The sequence below is a fragment of the Hordeum vulgare genome, chromosome 3H, assembly GCF_904849725.1.
Source record: "Hordeum vulgare subsp. vulgare chromosome 3H, MorexV3_pseudomolecules_assembly, whole genome shotgun sequence".
Classification (NCBI taxonomy): Eukaryota; Viridiplantae; Streptophyta; class Magnoliopsida; order Poales; family Poaceae; genus Hordeum; species Hordeum vulgare.
In genome coordinates this window covers 457,611,121-457,625,196 of record NC_058520.1, presented here as the reverse complement: position 1 = coordinate 457,625,196, position 14,076 = coordinate 457,611,121, and positions in this window count along the sequence as shown.

Genomic DNA, 14,076 nt, shown 5'->3' with positions numbered 1-14,076 from the left:
TCCCACTCAATTCTCTCGAGAGAAACTCCTTCTCGAGAAAAGCTCCGTTTTTAGCAACAAACACTTTGCCCTCGGATTTGAGATAGAAGGTGTACCCAACTGTCTCTTTTGGGTAACCTATGAAGACGCACTTTTCCTCTTTGGGTTCCAGCTTTTCAGGCTGAAGCTTTTTGACATAAGCATCACATCCCCAAACTTTAAGAAACGACAACTTTGGCCTTTTGCCATACCACAGTTCGTATGGTGTCGTCTCAACGGATTTTGATGGTGCCCTATTTAAAGTGAATGCAGTTGTTTCTAATGCATAACCCCAAAATGATAACGGCAAATCGGTAAGAGACATCATAGATCGCACCATCTCTAACTAAGTACGATTACGACGTTCGGACACACCATTACGCTGTGGTGTTCCAGGCGGTGTCAACTGTGGAACAATTCCACATTGTCTTAAGTGAGCACCAAACTCGAAACTCAGATATTCACCCCCACGATCAGACCGTAGGAACTTGATCTTCTTGTTACGATGATTTTCAACTTCACTCTGAAATTGCTTGAACTTTTCAAATGTTTCAGACTTGTGCTTCATCAAGTAGACATAACCATATCTACTCAAATCGTCAGTGAAGGTGAGAAAATAACGATATCCGCCGCGTGCCTCCACGCTCATCGGACCACACACATCGGTATGTATGATTTCCAACAAGTCACTTGCACGCTCCATTGTTCCGGAGAACGGAGTCTCAGTCATCTTGCCCATGAGGCATGGTTCGCACGTGTCAAGTGAATCAAAGTCAAGTGACTCCAAAAGTCCATCAGCATGGAGTTTCTTCATGCGCTTTACAGCAATATGACCTAAGCGGAAGTGCCACAAAAATATGGTGCTATCATTGCTAACTCTAACTCTTTTGGTCTCAATGTTATGTATGTGCGTATCGCTATCAAGATTCAATATTAACAATCCTCTCACATTGGGTGCATGACCATAAAAGATGTTACTCATAGAAATAGAACAACCATTATTCTCTGACTTAAAAGAGTAACCGTCTCGCAATAAACAAGATCCAGATATAATGTTCATGCTCAACGCAGGCACTAAATAACAATGATTTAAGTTCATAACTAATCCTGATCGTAACTGAAGTGAAACTGTGCCGACGGCGATTGCATCAACCTTGGAACCATTTCCTACGTGCATCGTCACTTCATCTTTCGCCAGCCTTCGTCTATTCCGCAGTTCCTGTTTCGGGTTGCAAATATGAGCAACATAACCGGTATCGAATACCCAGGCACTACTACGAGAGCCGGTTAAGTACACATCAATAACATGTATATCAAATATACCTGATTTTTCTTTGGCCGCCTTCTTATCTGCGAGATACTTGGGGCACTTGCGCTTCCAGTGACCCATACCCTTGCAATAGTAACACTCTGTTTCAGGCTTAGGTCCAGCTTTGGGTTTCTTCGTCAGATTGGCAACAGGCTTGTCGCTCTTCTTTGAATTACCCTTATTGCCTTTGCCGTTTCTCTTGAAACTAGTGGTCTTATTCACCATCAACACTTGATGCTCTTTACGGAGTTCAGACTCTGCGACTTTCAGCATCGCAAACAACTCGCCGAGAGACTTGTTCATCCCTTGCATGTTGTAGTTCAACACAAAGCCTTTATAGCTTGGCGGCAGTGATTGAAGGATTCTGTCAGTGATAGCCTCTTGCGGGAGTTCAATCCCCAGCTCAGCTAGACGGTTTGAGTACCCAGACATTTTGAGCACATGTTCACTGACAGACGAGTTTTCCTCCATCTTGCAAGCATAGAATTTATCGGAGGTCTCATACCTCTCGATCCGGGCGTTCTTCTGAAAGATAAACTTCAACTCCTGGAACATCTCAAATGCTCCATGACGCGCAAAGTGACGTTGAAGTCCCGGTTCTAAGCCATACAAGACTACACATTGAACTACTGAGTAGTCCTCCTTACGTGCTAACCAAGCGTTCTTAACATCCTGATCAGCCGTAGCGGGTGGTTCATCTCCTAGCACAGCATTAAGGACATAATCCTTCTTCCCAGCTTGTAATATTAGCTTAAGATTATGAGCACAGTCTACAAAATTGCTTCCATCAACTTTCAACTTAGCTTTCTCTAGGAACGTATTAAAATTCAGGGTGACTGTCGCGTGAGCCATGATCTACAACACAAATATATTCAAAGTGGACTTTAGACTATGTTCAAGATAATTAGAGTTTAACTTAATCAAATTATTCGCTAAACTCCCACTCAAAAAGTACATCTCTCTAGTCATTTGAGTGGTTCATGATCCACTTACACTAGCTCAAGTCCGATCATCACGTGAGTTGAGTATAGTTTCAGTGGTAAGCATCCCTATGCTAATCATATAATCTATATGATTCATGATCGACCTTTCGGTCTCATGTGTTCCGAGGCCATGTCTGCACATGCTAGGCTCGTCAAGCTTAACCCGAGTGTTCCGCGTGCGCAACTGTTTTGCACCCGCTGTATGTGAACGTTGAGTCTATCACACCCGATCATCACGTGGTGTCTCAAAACGACGAACTGTAGCAACGGTGCACAGTCGGGGAGAACACAATTTCGTCTTGAAATTTTAGTGAGAGATCACCTCATAATGCTACCGTCGTTCTAAGCAAAATAAGGTGCATAAAAGGATTAACATCACATGCAATTCATAAGTGACATGATATGGCCATCATCACGTGCTTCTTGATCTCCATCACCAAAGCACCGGCACGATCTTCTTGTCACCGGCGCCACACCATGATCTCCATCAACGTGTCGCCATCGGGGTTGTCGTGCTACTCATGCTATTACTACTAAATCTACATCCTAGGAAAATAGTAAACGCATCTGCAAGCACAAACATTAGTATAAAGACAACCCTATGGCTCCTGCCGGTTGCCGTACCATCGACGTGCAAGTCGATATTATCTATTACAACATGATCATCTCATACATCCAATATATCACATCACATCGTTGGCCATATCACATCACAAGCATACCCTGCAAAAACAAGTTAGACGTCCTCTAATTTTGTTGTTGCACGTTTTACGTGGTGACCATGGGTATCTAGTAGGATCGCATCTTACTTACGCAAACACCACAACGGAGATATATGAGTTGCTATTTAACCTCATCCAAGGACCTCCTCGGTCAAATCCGATTCAACTAAAGTTGGAGAAACCGACACTTGCCAGTCATCTTTGAGCAACGGGGTTACTCGTAGCGATGAAACCAGTCTCTTGTATGCATACGAGTAATGTCGGTCCAAGCCGCTTCAATCCAACAATACCGCGGAATCAAGAAAAGACTAAGGAGGGAAGCAAAACGCACATCACCGCCCACTAAAACTTTTGTGTTCTACTCGAGAAGACATCTACGCATGAACCTAGCTCATGATGCCACTGATGGGGAACGTCGCACGGGAAACAAAAATTTTCCTACGCGCACGAAGACCTATCATGGTGATGTCCATCTACGAGAGGGGATGAGTGATCTACGTACCCTTGTAGACCGTACAACAGAAGCGTTAGTGAACGCGGTTGATGTAGTGGAACGTCCTCACGTCCATCGATCCGCCCCGCGAACAATCCCGCGATCAGTCCCACGATCTAGTACCGAACGGACGACACCTCCGCGTTCAGCACACGTACAGTTCGACAATGATCTCGGCCTTCTTGATCCAGCAAGAGAGACGGAGAGGTAGAAGAGTTGTCCGGCAGCGTGACGGCGCTCCAGAGGTTGGTGATGACCTTGTCTTAGCAGGGCTCCGCCCGAGCTCCGCAGAAACGCGATCTAGAGGAAAAACCGTGGAGGTATGTGGTCGGGCTGCCGTGGAAAAGTCGTCTTAAATCAGCCCTAAAACCTCCGTATATATAGGTGGGAGAGAGGGGACCTTGAGCCCCAAGGGGGTCGGCCGAGCCAAGGGGGGAAGGTCTCCCCCCCCCCAAACTGAGTTGGACTTGGTTTGGTGGGTGGGAGTCCTTCCTTCCCTTCCCACCTCCTCTTTTTTTTCTTTCTCTTTGATTTTTCTTTCTAATGCGCATAGGGCCCTTTTGGGCTGTCCCACCAGCCCACTAAGGGCTGGTGCGCCACCCTCAAGGCCTATGGGCTTCCCCGGGGTGGGTTGCTCCCCCGGTGAACTCCCAGAACCCATTCGTCATTCCCGGTACATTCCCGGTAACTCTGAAAACCTTCCAGTAATCAAATGAGGTCATCCTATATATCAATCTTCGTTTCCGGACCATTCCGGAAACCCTCGTGACGTCCGTGATCTCATCCGGGACTCCGAACAACATTTGGTAACCAACCATATAACTAAAATACGCATAAAACAACGTCGAACCTTAAGTGTGCAGACCCTGCGGGTTCGAGAACTATGTAGACATGACCTGAGAGACTCCTCGGTCAATATCCAATAGCGGGACCTGGATGCCCATATTGGATCCTACACATTCTACGAAGAACTTATCGTTTGAACCTCAGTGCCAAATATTCATATAACCCCGTATGTCATTCCCTTTCTCCTTCGGTATGTTACTTGCCCGAGATTCGGTCGTGAGTATCCGTATACCTATTTTAATCTCGTTTACCGGCAAGTCTCTTTACTCGTTCCGTAATACAAGATCCCGCAACTTACACTAAGTCACATTGCTTGCAAGGCTTGTGGGTGATGTTATATTACCGAGTGGGCCCCGAGATACCTCTCCGTCACACGGAGTGACAAATCCCAGTCTTGATCCATACTAACTCAACTAACACCTTCTGAGATACGTGTAGAGCATCTTTATAGTCACCCAGTTACGTTGCGACGGTTGATACACACAAAGTATTCCTCCAGTGTCAGTGGGTTATATGATCTCATGGTCATAGGAACAAATACTTGACACGCAGAAAACAGTAGCAACAAAATGACACGATTAGCATGCTACGTCTATTAGTTTGGGTCTAGTCCATCACGTGATTCTCCTAATGACGTGATCCAGTTATCAAGCAACAACACCTTGTTCATAATCAGAAGACACTGACTATCTTTGATCAACTGGCTAGCCAACTAGAGGCTTGCTAGGGACAGTGTTTTGTCTATGTATCCACACATGTAAATGAGTCTTCATTCAATACAATTATAGCATGGATAATAAATGATTATCTTGATACAGGAATTATAATAATAACTATATTTATTATTGCCTCTAGGGCATAATTCCAACACAGGCCATGCAGGATGCTCTTCTAGACCTCGGAACCATTGCTCGCGTAGATAGTGTCAAGCAGCTGCCCCGAGGGGTAGTATCTGGCCTTCAGAAGACGCGCACATAAACTATCAGGAGTATCAAGGAGCCACAAAGCCTGTTTGGGTAGCAAGGCCTGGTTAAAGAATCTCATATCCCTAAACCCCATGCCGCACATAGGTTTGGGGAGTCCCAATTTATCCCAGCTCATCCAGGCCATCTTCTTCTTGCCTTCCTCAACACCTTATGACCCACAAGTATAGGGCATCAATCATAGACCTTTCGATAAGCAAGAGTGTCGAACCCAACGAGGAGGAGAAGTCTCTGATAAACGGTTTTCAGCAAGGTAATAACTGCAAGCACTGAAAGTAGCGGTAACAAGTGATGGTGTAGTGAGGTGAATCGTAGCAAGCGAAGAGTAACAAGTAACAAGTAGTAGCAATGGTGCAGCAAGTGGCCCAATCCCTTTTGTAGCAAGGGAGAAGCCTGAACAAAGTCTTATAAGAGGAAAAGCACTCCCGAAGACACACGGGAATTTCTGTCATGCTATTTTCATCATGTTCATATGATTCACGTTCGTTACTTTGATAGTTTGATATGTGGGTGGACCGGCGCTTGGGTACTGCCCTTACTTGGACAAGCATCCCACTTATGATTAACCCCTCTCACAAGCATCCGCAACTACGAAAGAAGAATTAAGACAATGTCTAACCATAGCATTAAACTAGTGGATCCAAATCAGCCCCTTACGAAGCAACACATAGACTCGGGTTTAAGCTTCTGTCACTCCAGCAACCCATCATCTACTTATTACTCCCCAATACCTTCCTCTAGGCCCAAATATGGTGAAGTGTTATGTAGTCTACGTTCACATAACACCACTAGAGGAAAAGACAACATACAACATATCAAAATACCGAACGAATACCAAACTCACATGACTATTATTAGCATGACTTATCCCATGTCCTCAGGAACAAAAGTAACTACTCACAAAGCATAATCATAATCATGATCAGAGATGTAATGAATAGCAACAAGGATCTGAACATAAACTCTTCCACCAAGTAATCCAACTAGCATCAACTACAAATAGTAATCAACACTACTAGCAACCTTACAAGTACCAATAGGAGTCGCGAGACGGAGATTGGTTACAAGAGATGAACTAGGGATTGGAGAGGAGATGGTGCTGATGAAGATGTTGATGAAGATACCTCCCCTCCGACGAGAGGAGTGTTGGTGATGACGAAGACGACGATTTCCCCCTCCGGAAGGGAAGTTTCCCCGTCAGGATCGTCCTGCTAGTGCTCTAGATTGGATGTGCTCAAGTTCCGCCTTGTGGCGGCGGCGAAACGACGAAAAAGCTCCCCAATGATTTTTTTCTAGAATGAAACCCTTCATATAGCAAAAGAGGGGGCCCAGTGGGCCGCCAGGGTGCCCACAAGCCGTGTTGCCGCGGCCAGGGGGGTAGGCCACGGCAACCAGGCTTGTGGGCCCCTGGTTGCTCCCCTCTGACAATTCTTTCGCCCAGTATTTTTATAAAATCCAAAAAATTCCACGTTGATTTTCAGGGCATTTGGAGTTGCGCAGAATAGAGCACTCAGACTTGCTCCTTTTCCAGTCCAGAATTCCAGCTGCCGGTATTCTCCCTCTTGAAATAAACGTTGCAAAATAAGAGAGAAAAGGCATAAGTAAGGTTCCACAAAGTATAATAACAGTCCATAAACTGATAAATATCAACATGAAAGCTCATTAGATGAATGGAGGGCCCAGGCATATGAGAATGCCAAGTTGTTCAAGGAAAAGGTTAAGAGATGGCACGATAAAAGAATACAAAAACGAGAGTTCAATGTAGGTGACTATGTCCGACTATACAATTCTCGTTTGAGATTCTTCGCAGGCAAGCTCCTCTCGAAATGGGAAGGTCCCTACGTTGTTGAGGAAGTATATCGTTCCGGTGCCATCAAAATCAATAACACGGAAAGCAATTTTCCTAGAGTGGTAAACGGACAAAGAGTCAAGCATTATATCTCTAGAACTCCCATAAATGTTGAGACCAATATCATCAATATCATAACTCCCGAGGAGTACATAAGGGATGTTTGTCAGCCTGTTTCAGACCCTGAAAACCAAGAGGTATCTGTTTCGGTAAGAAATTGGACTCCGATACTTTTCCAATAGGAAATTTTCTCCGTTTTGGAATTTTTGGAAAATTAGAAAAATAAAAGGCAGTCCGGAGAGCGCACGAGGCGGCCACAAGCTTGGTTGCCGGGGCCTCCCCCCTGGCCGCGGCAACAGGGCTTGTGGGCAACTCATGTGCCTCCCGGACTCCGTTTTCTTGTGGAGCACTCCTTCTGGTCCAGAAAAAATCTTCATATATACGCCCGAGGGTTTTAATCTCCGTATCGCGTACTTTTCCTCTGTTTTCGTTTTGAGCTTGTTTCTGTCACAGATCTAGACCATCATGACTTCCCCAAAAGCTCCTAAGGACAAGATCTTCGAGAAGGTCATCAATCCCTACCTCACGGAAGTGCTGAAACACCCTCAATCTATTAAGATGAGTGAGGGGATGTTGCACATCCGTGATGTTGAAGGGTCTAAGAAGACCGGAAGCATGGAGATGAGGCTCGAAGCAATGGAGCAACAAGTCTTCAAGTGCCAAGGGATGGTGGACCGTGGACTCAACGCCAACCACATGATGATCACGGAGTTCACCAACAATCACAAGATGGATGCCATTGATATTGGGAAGCACCTCTCCAGGCTCTATGACAGGGTTGATCAACTCTAGGGCCAGATCTATGACTTGCAGAACCAAAACTGTGAGTATGAGTATAGATTTAAATCAATACGGTTGGCTACAGATTTGAGGATTCCGGCGACTCGTTCATCCTGCCATGATGGATCACCTATGCCTTGGAAGACGGAGGATCAGACTAGTCCAACAACACCACCACCATCACCACCAAAGGAAGACAACTAAGCATTGTTATGGGCAATCCCCTTGGCTTTTGCCAAGCTTGGGGGAGTTGCCCTGGTATCGTATCACCGTTATATCTTTTGCTTTTACCTTTGTTTTAGTTCTTTCCTTTTCAGTTTTTATTTCTTCTCTTAGTGGAATAAGTCTTTAGTGTTTTAGTTTGAGTCTTTTACTTTTGTCTCTTCCCCGATGTATTGGATCTTGCAAGCTATATAATAAAGAGTATCTTAGTCAAGGACTTTGTTTTGTGCCATGGTCAAAAGTATAAAAAGAACGATAGCATGAAAGATCATGAGATGATCTTATGGAAAGTGATAGCTTCATTTATAACAAGTATGATGATTGAAACTTGTTGAGAGTAGACCAACATTAGACCTCAGTCATTGTTGCAATTAATAAGAAGTAATAAGGAAAGAGAGGTTCAGATATAAATATATCATCTTAGACACTTTCTATAATTGCGAACACTCACCAAACTATTACATGCTTAAAAGTAGATGTTGGACAAGGAAGACAACATAATGAATTGTGTTTGCTTGGTTCCAAGCAATGTTATATGATTAGAGATCCCTTAGCATGTGACGATTGCTTCCACCTCATATTAGCCAAAACTCCCGCACCAAGTAGAGATACTACTTGTGCATCCATAAACCATCAACCCAGTTTTGCCATGAGTGTCCACCATACCTACCTATGGATTGAATAAGATCCCTCAAGTAAGTTGTCATCGGTGCAAGCAATAAAAATTGCTCTGTTATATGTATGATCTATTAGTGTGTGGAAAATAAGCTTTGTACGAACCTGTCTTCAAAAGTGACAGACTGCATAATAAAGTTCTTTATCACAGGAGGCAATATAAAATGACGTTCCTCCGCACTAAGAGGACACGCATCCAAATCTCAAAAGCTCATGACAACCTCTGCTTACCTCTGCGAAGGGCCTATCTTGTACCTTTACTTTTCCCCTTGTAAGAGTCATGGTGATCTTCACCAATTCCTTATTTAGCCTTTTTCTTGGTGAACGCCATATGCTTGGGAAAGATCTATATTCATATATCAACTTGGAGCTGAGTACTTATGATTTATTATTGTTGACTTTACCCTTGAGGTAAATGGTTGGGAGGCAAAACTATAAGCCCCTATATTTCTCTGTGTCCAACTGAAACTTTGATACCATGAGTACTACGTGAGTTGTAACAATTGTGGAAAAAAAAGAGATGATTGAGTATGTGGATTTGCCTTGCAAGCTCTTATTTGACTCTTTCTGATAATATGATAAATTGGAATTGCTTCAATGACTTTGGACGGTTGTTGGCCACTTCTTGGTAAGGGTTTTTTTCATACTTGGCTTTGTGAAGGAATTGTTACTTTCCCATAAGAATCTCTATGTTTGCTATTATATGTGTGATCATGATGCCCTCATGTCCGTATTTTGTTTTGTCGACACTTTCATCCCTAAACACGTGGACATGTTTTGGGTCTTGGTTTTCGTTTGAGGACAAGCGAGGTCTAAGCTTGGGGGAGTTGATACGTCCATTTTGCATCATGCTTTCATGTTGATATTTATCGCTTTATGGACTGTTATTATACTTTGTGGAACCTTACTTATGCCTTTTCTCTCTTATTTTGCAAGGTTTATTTGAAGAGGGAGAATACCGGCAGCTGGAATTCTGGACTGGAAAAGGAGCAAGTCTGAGTGCTCTATTCAGCGCAACTCCAAATGCCCTGAAAATCAACGTGGATTTTTTTTGGATTTTATAAAAAATATTGGGCGAAAAAAGTGTCAGAGGGGAGCAACCAGGGGCCCACAAGCCTGGTTGTCGCGACCTACCCCCTGGCCGCGACAACAGGGCTTGTGGGCACCCTGGCAGTCCACTGGCCCCCCTCTTTTTCTATATGAAGGGTTTCGTTCCAGAAAAAAAAAATCATTGGGGAGCTTTTTCATGGTTTCTCCATCGCCACGAGGCGGAACTTGAGCAGATCCAATCTAGAGCTGTGGCAGGACGATCCTGCCGGGGAAACTTCCCTCCCGGAGGGGGAAATCGTCGCCTTCGTCATCACGAACAGTCCTCCCGTCGGAGGGGAGGCATCTTCATCAAGATCTTCATCAGCACCATCTCCTCTCCAATCCCTAGTTCATCTCTTGTAACCAATCTCCGTCTCGCGACTCCGATTGGTACTTGTAAGGTTGCTAGTAGTGTTGATTACTATTTGTAGTTGATGCTAGTTGGATTACTTGGTGGAAGAGTTTATGTTCAGATCCTTGTTGCTATTCATTACACCTCTGATCATGATTATGATTATGCTTTGTGAGTAGTTACTTTTGTTCCTGAGGACATGGGATAAGTCATGCTAATAATAGTCATGTGAGTTTGGTATTCGTTCGGTATTTTGATATGTTGTATGTTGTCTTTTCCTCTAGTGGTGTTATGTGAACGTCGACTACATAACACTTCACCATATTTGGGCCTAGAGGAAGGCATTGGGGAGTAGTAAGTAGATGATGGGTTGCTGGAGTGACAGAAGCTTAAACCCCAGTCTATGCGTTGCTTCGTAAGGGGTTGATTTGGATCCACTAGTTTAATGCTATGGTTAGACGTTGTCTTAATTCTTCTTTCGTAGTTGCGGATGCTTGCGAGAGGGGTTAATCATAAGTGGGATGCTTGTCCAAGTAAGGGCAGTACCCAAGTGCCTGTCCACCCACATATCAAACTATCAAAGTAACAAACGCGAATCATATGAACATGATGAAAATAGCATGACAAAAATTCCCGTGTGTCCTTGGGAGCGCTTTTCCTCTTATAAGACTTTGTTCAGGCTTGTCCCTTGCTACAAAAGGGATTGGGCCACTTGCTGCACTGTTGCTACTACTTGTTACTTGTTACTCTTCCCTTGCTACGATCCACCTCACTACACCATCACTTGTTACCGCTACTTTCAGTGCTTGCAGTTATTACCTTGCTGAAAACCGTTTATTAGAGCCTTCTCCTCCTCGTTGGGTTCGACACTCTTACTTATCGAAAGGACTACGATTGATCCCCTATACTTGTGTGTCATCAAGACTCTTTTCTGGCGCCGTTGCCGGGGAGGGAAGCGCCTTTGGTAAGGAAACATTTATATATTATGCTGAAATTCATTGTCACTTGTCACTATGGAAACTGTTCCTTTGAGGAGTTTGTTCGGGGTATCTTCACCATGAACGGAAGCACGAGGAGTTGTTACTCAACCTAAGGTACCTACTGAAAATATCTTTTATGAAATCCCTTCGGGTATGCTTGAGAAACTGCTGGCTAATCCTTTTACACGAGATGGATCTTCACATCCAGACTTGCATCTAATCTATGTAGATGAAGTTTGTGGTTTATTTAAGCTTGCAGGTTTTCCCGAGGATGATGTAAAGAAGAAAGTCTTTCCTTTATCATTGAAGGATAAGGCGTTGACATGGTATAGGCTATGTGATGATACTGGATCATGGGACTACAATCGGTTGAAATTGGAATTTCATCAAAAGTTCTATCCTATGCATTTAGTACATCGTGATCGGAATTATATTTATAAGTTTTGGCCTCGTGACAGGTAAAGCATAGCTCAAGCTTGGGGGAGGCTTAAATCAATGCTATATTCATGCCCCAATCATGAGCTCTCGAGAGAAATTATCACTCAAAACTTTTATGCTTGGCTTTCCCATGAAGATCGTACCATCCTTGACACTTCTTGTACCGGTTCTTTTATGAAGAAGGATATTGACCACAAGTGGAATTTATTGGAAAGAATCAAACGTAACTCTGAAGATTGGGAGCTGGAAGAAGGTAAGGAGGTAGGTATGAATTTCTAGTTTGATTGCGTTAAATCTTTTGTTGAAACAAACACTTCTAGAGATTTTAGCGCTAAGTATGGACTTGACTCTGAGATAGTAGCTTCTCTTTGTGAATCTTTTGTTGCTCATGTTAATCTTCCCAAAGAGAAGTGGTTTAAATATCATCCTCCTGTAGAAAGCAACATAGCCAAAACCAATCTAGTTGAGGAGAAAGTCATTGCTTTTAGTGATCCTGTTGTTCCTTGTGCCTACGCTGAGAAACCACCTTACCCTGCTAGGATAAAGGATTATTCTAAAGCTCCAACTGTGATACGTAGGGGTTACATTAGACTACTTGCACCCCCTGAGGAAATTAGAGTCGAACCTAGTGTTGCTATTATCAAAGATCTCTTAGCCGAAGACATAGACGGGCATGTTATCAAATTCTGTGAGGACTCCGCTAGAATTGCTAAACCTCACGCGAAAAACAAATACGGACCTGTAGTTGGCTTGCCCGTTGTTTCTGTCAAGATAGGAGACCACTGTTACCATGGTTTATGTGATATGGGTGCTAGTGTTAGTGCAATACCCCGTCCCCTATATGATGAAATAAAAGATGAGATTGCACCTGCTGAGTTAGAACCCATTGATGTCACTATTACGCTAGCTAATAGAGACACTATTTGCCCTCTGGGAATTGTGAGTGACGTAGAAGTCCTGTGTGGTAAGATGAAGTATCCTACTGATTTCCTCGTCCTTGGTACTGCACAAGATAGCTTTTGTCCCATAATATTTGGTAGACCCTTTCTCAACACTGTCAATGCTCACATTGATTGCATTAAACAGACGGTCACTGTTAGTTTCGAGGGTGTGTCTCATGAATTTAACTTCTCCAAGTTTGGAAGACAACCTCATGGAGAAGAGTCGTCTGGTAGGGATGAAATCATTGCTCTTGCCTCTATTGTCGTACCTCCCGCGTACCCTTTAGAGCAATATCTGCTTGAGCATGAAAATGATATGCATATGGAAGAAAGAGATGAGATAGATAAAATTGTCTTAGAACAATATCCTATTCTCAAGAATAATCTGCCTGTTGAACTGCTTGGGGATCCTCCCCCACCAAAGGGTGATCCTGTGTTCGAGCTGAAACAGTTACGAGATACTCTTAAGTATGCTTATCTTGATGAGAAGGAGATATATCATGTTATTATTAGTGCTCACCTCTCGAATCACGAAGAGAAGAAGTTATTAAAAACTTTGAGGAAGCACCGTGAGGCTATTGGATATTTTCTTGATGATCTTAAGGGTATTAGTCCCACTCTATGTCAGCACAAGATTAAAACCGATCCTGATTCTAAGCCAGTTGCTGATCATCAAAGGAGATTAAATCCTAGGATGAAAGAGGTCGTGAGAAAAGAAATATTAAAGCTTCTGGAAGCAGGAATCATCTATCCTGTTGCTCATAGTGATTGGGTAAGTCCAGTACATTGCGTACCTAAGAAGGGAGGTATTATCGTCGTTCCTAATGATAAGAATGAACTAATCCCACAAAGGATTATTAGAGGCTATAGGATGGTGATAGACTTCCGGAAACTGAACAAGGCAACTAGGAAAGACCATTATCCTTTGCCGTTTATTGACCAGATGCTAGAAAGGCTATCTAAACACACACACTTCTGCTTTCTAGACGGTTATTCAGGTTTCTCGCAAATACCTATTGCACAATCTGATCAAGAGAAAACCACCTTCACATGCCCCTTCGGTACCTTTGCTTATAGACGCATGCCTTTTGGCTTGTGAAATGCACCAGCCACCTTTCAAAGATGTATGATGGCTATATTCTCTGACTTTTGTGAAAAGATTGTTGAGGTTTTCATGGATGATTTCTTCGTCTACGGTTCTTCCTTTGACGATTGCCTCAGCAACCTTGATCGAGTCTTACAGAGATGCAAAGATACCAACCTCGTCTTGAACTGGGAGAAGTGCCACTTCATGGTTAATGAAGGCATCGTCTTAGGACACAAAATCTCTGAGAGA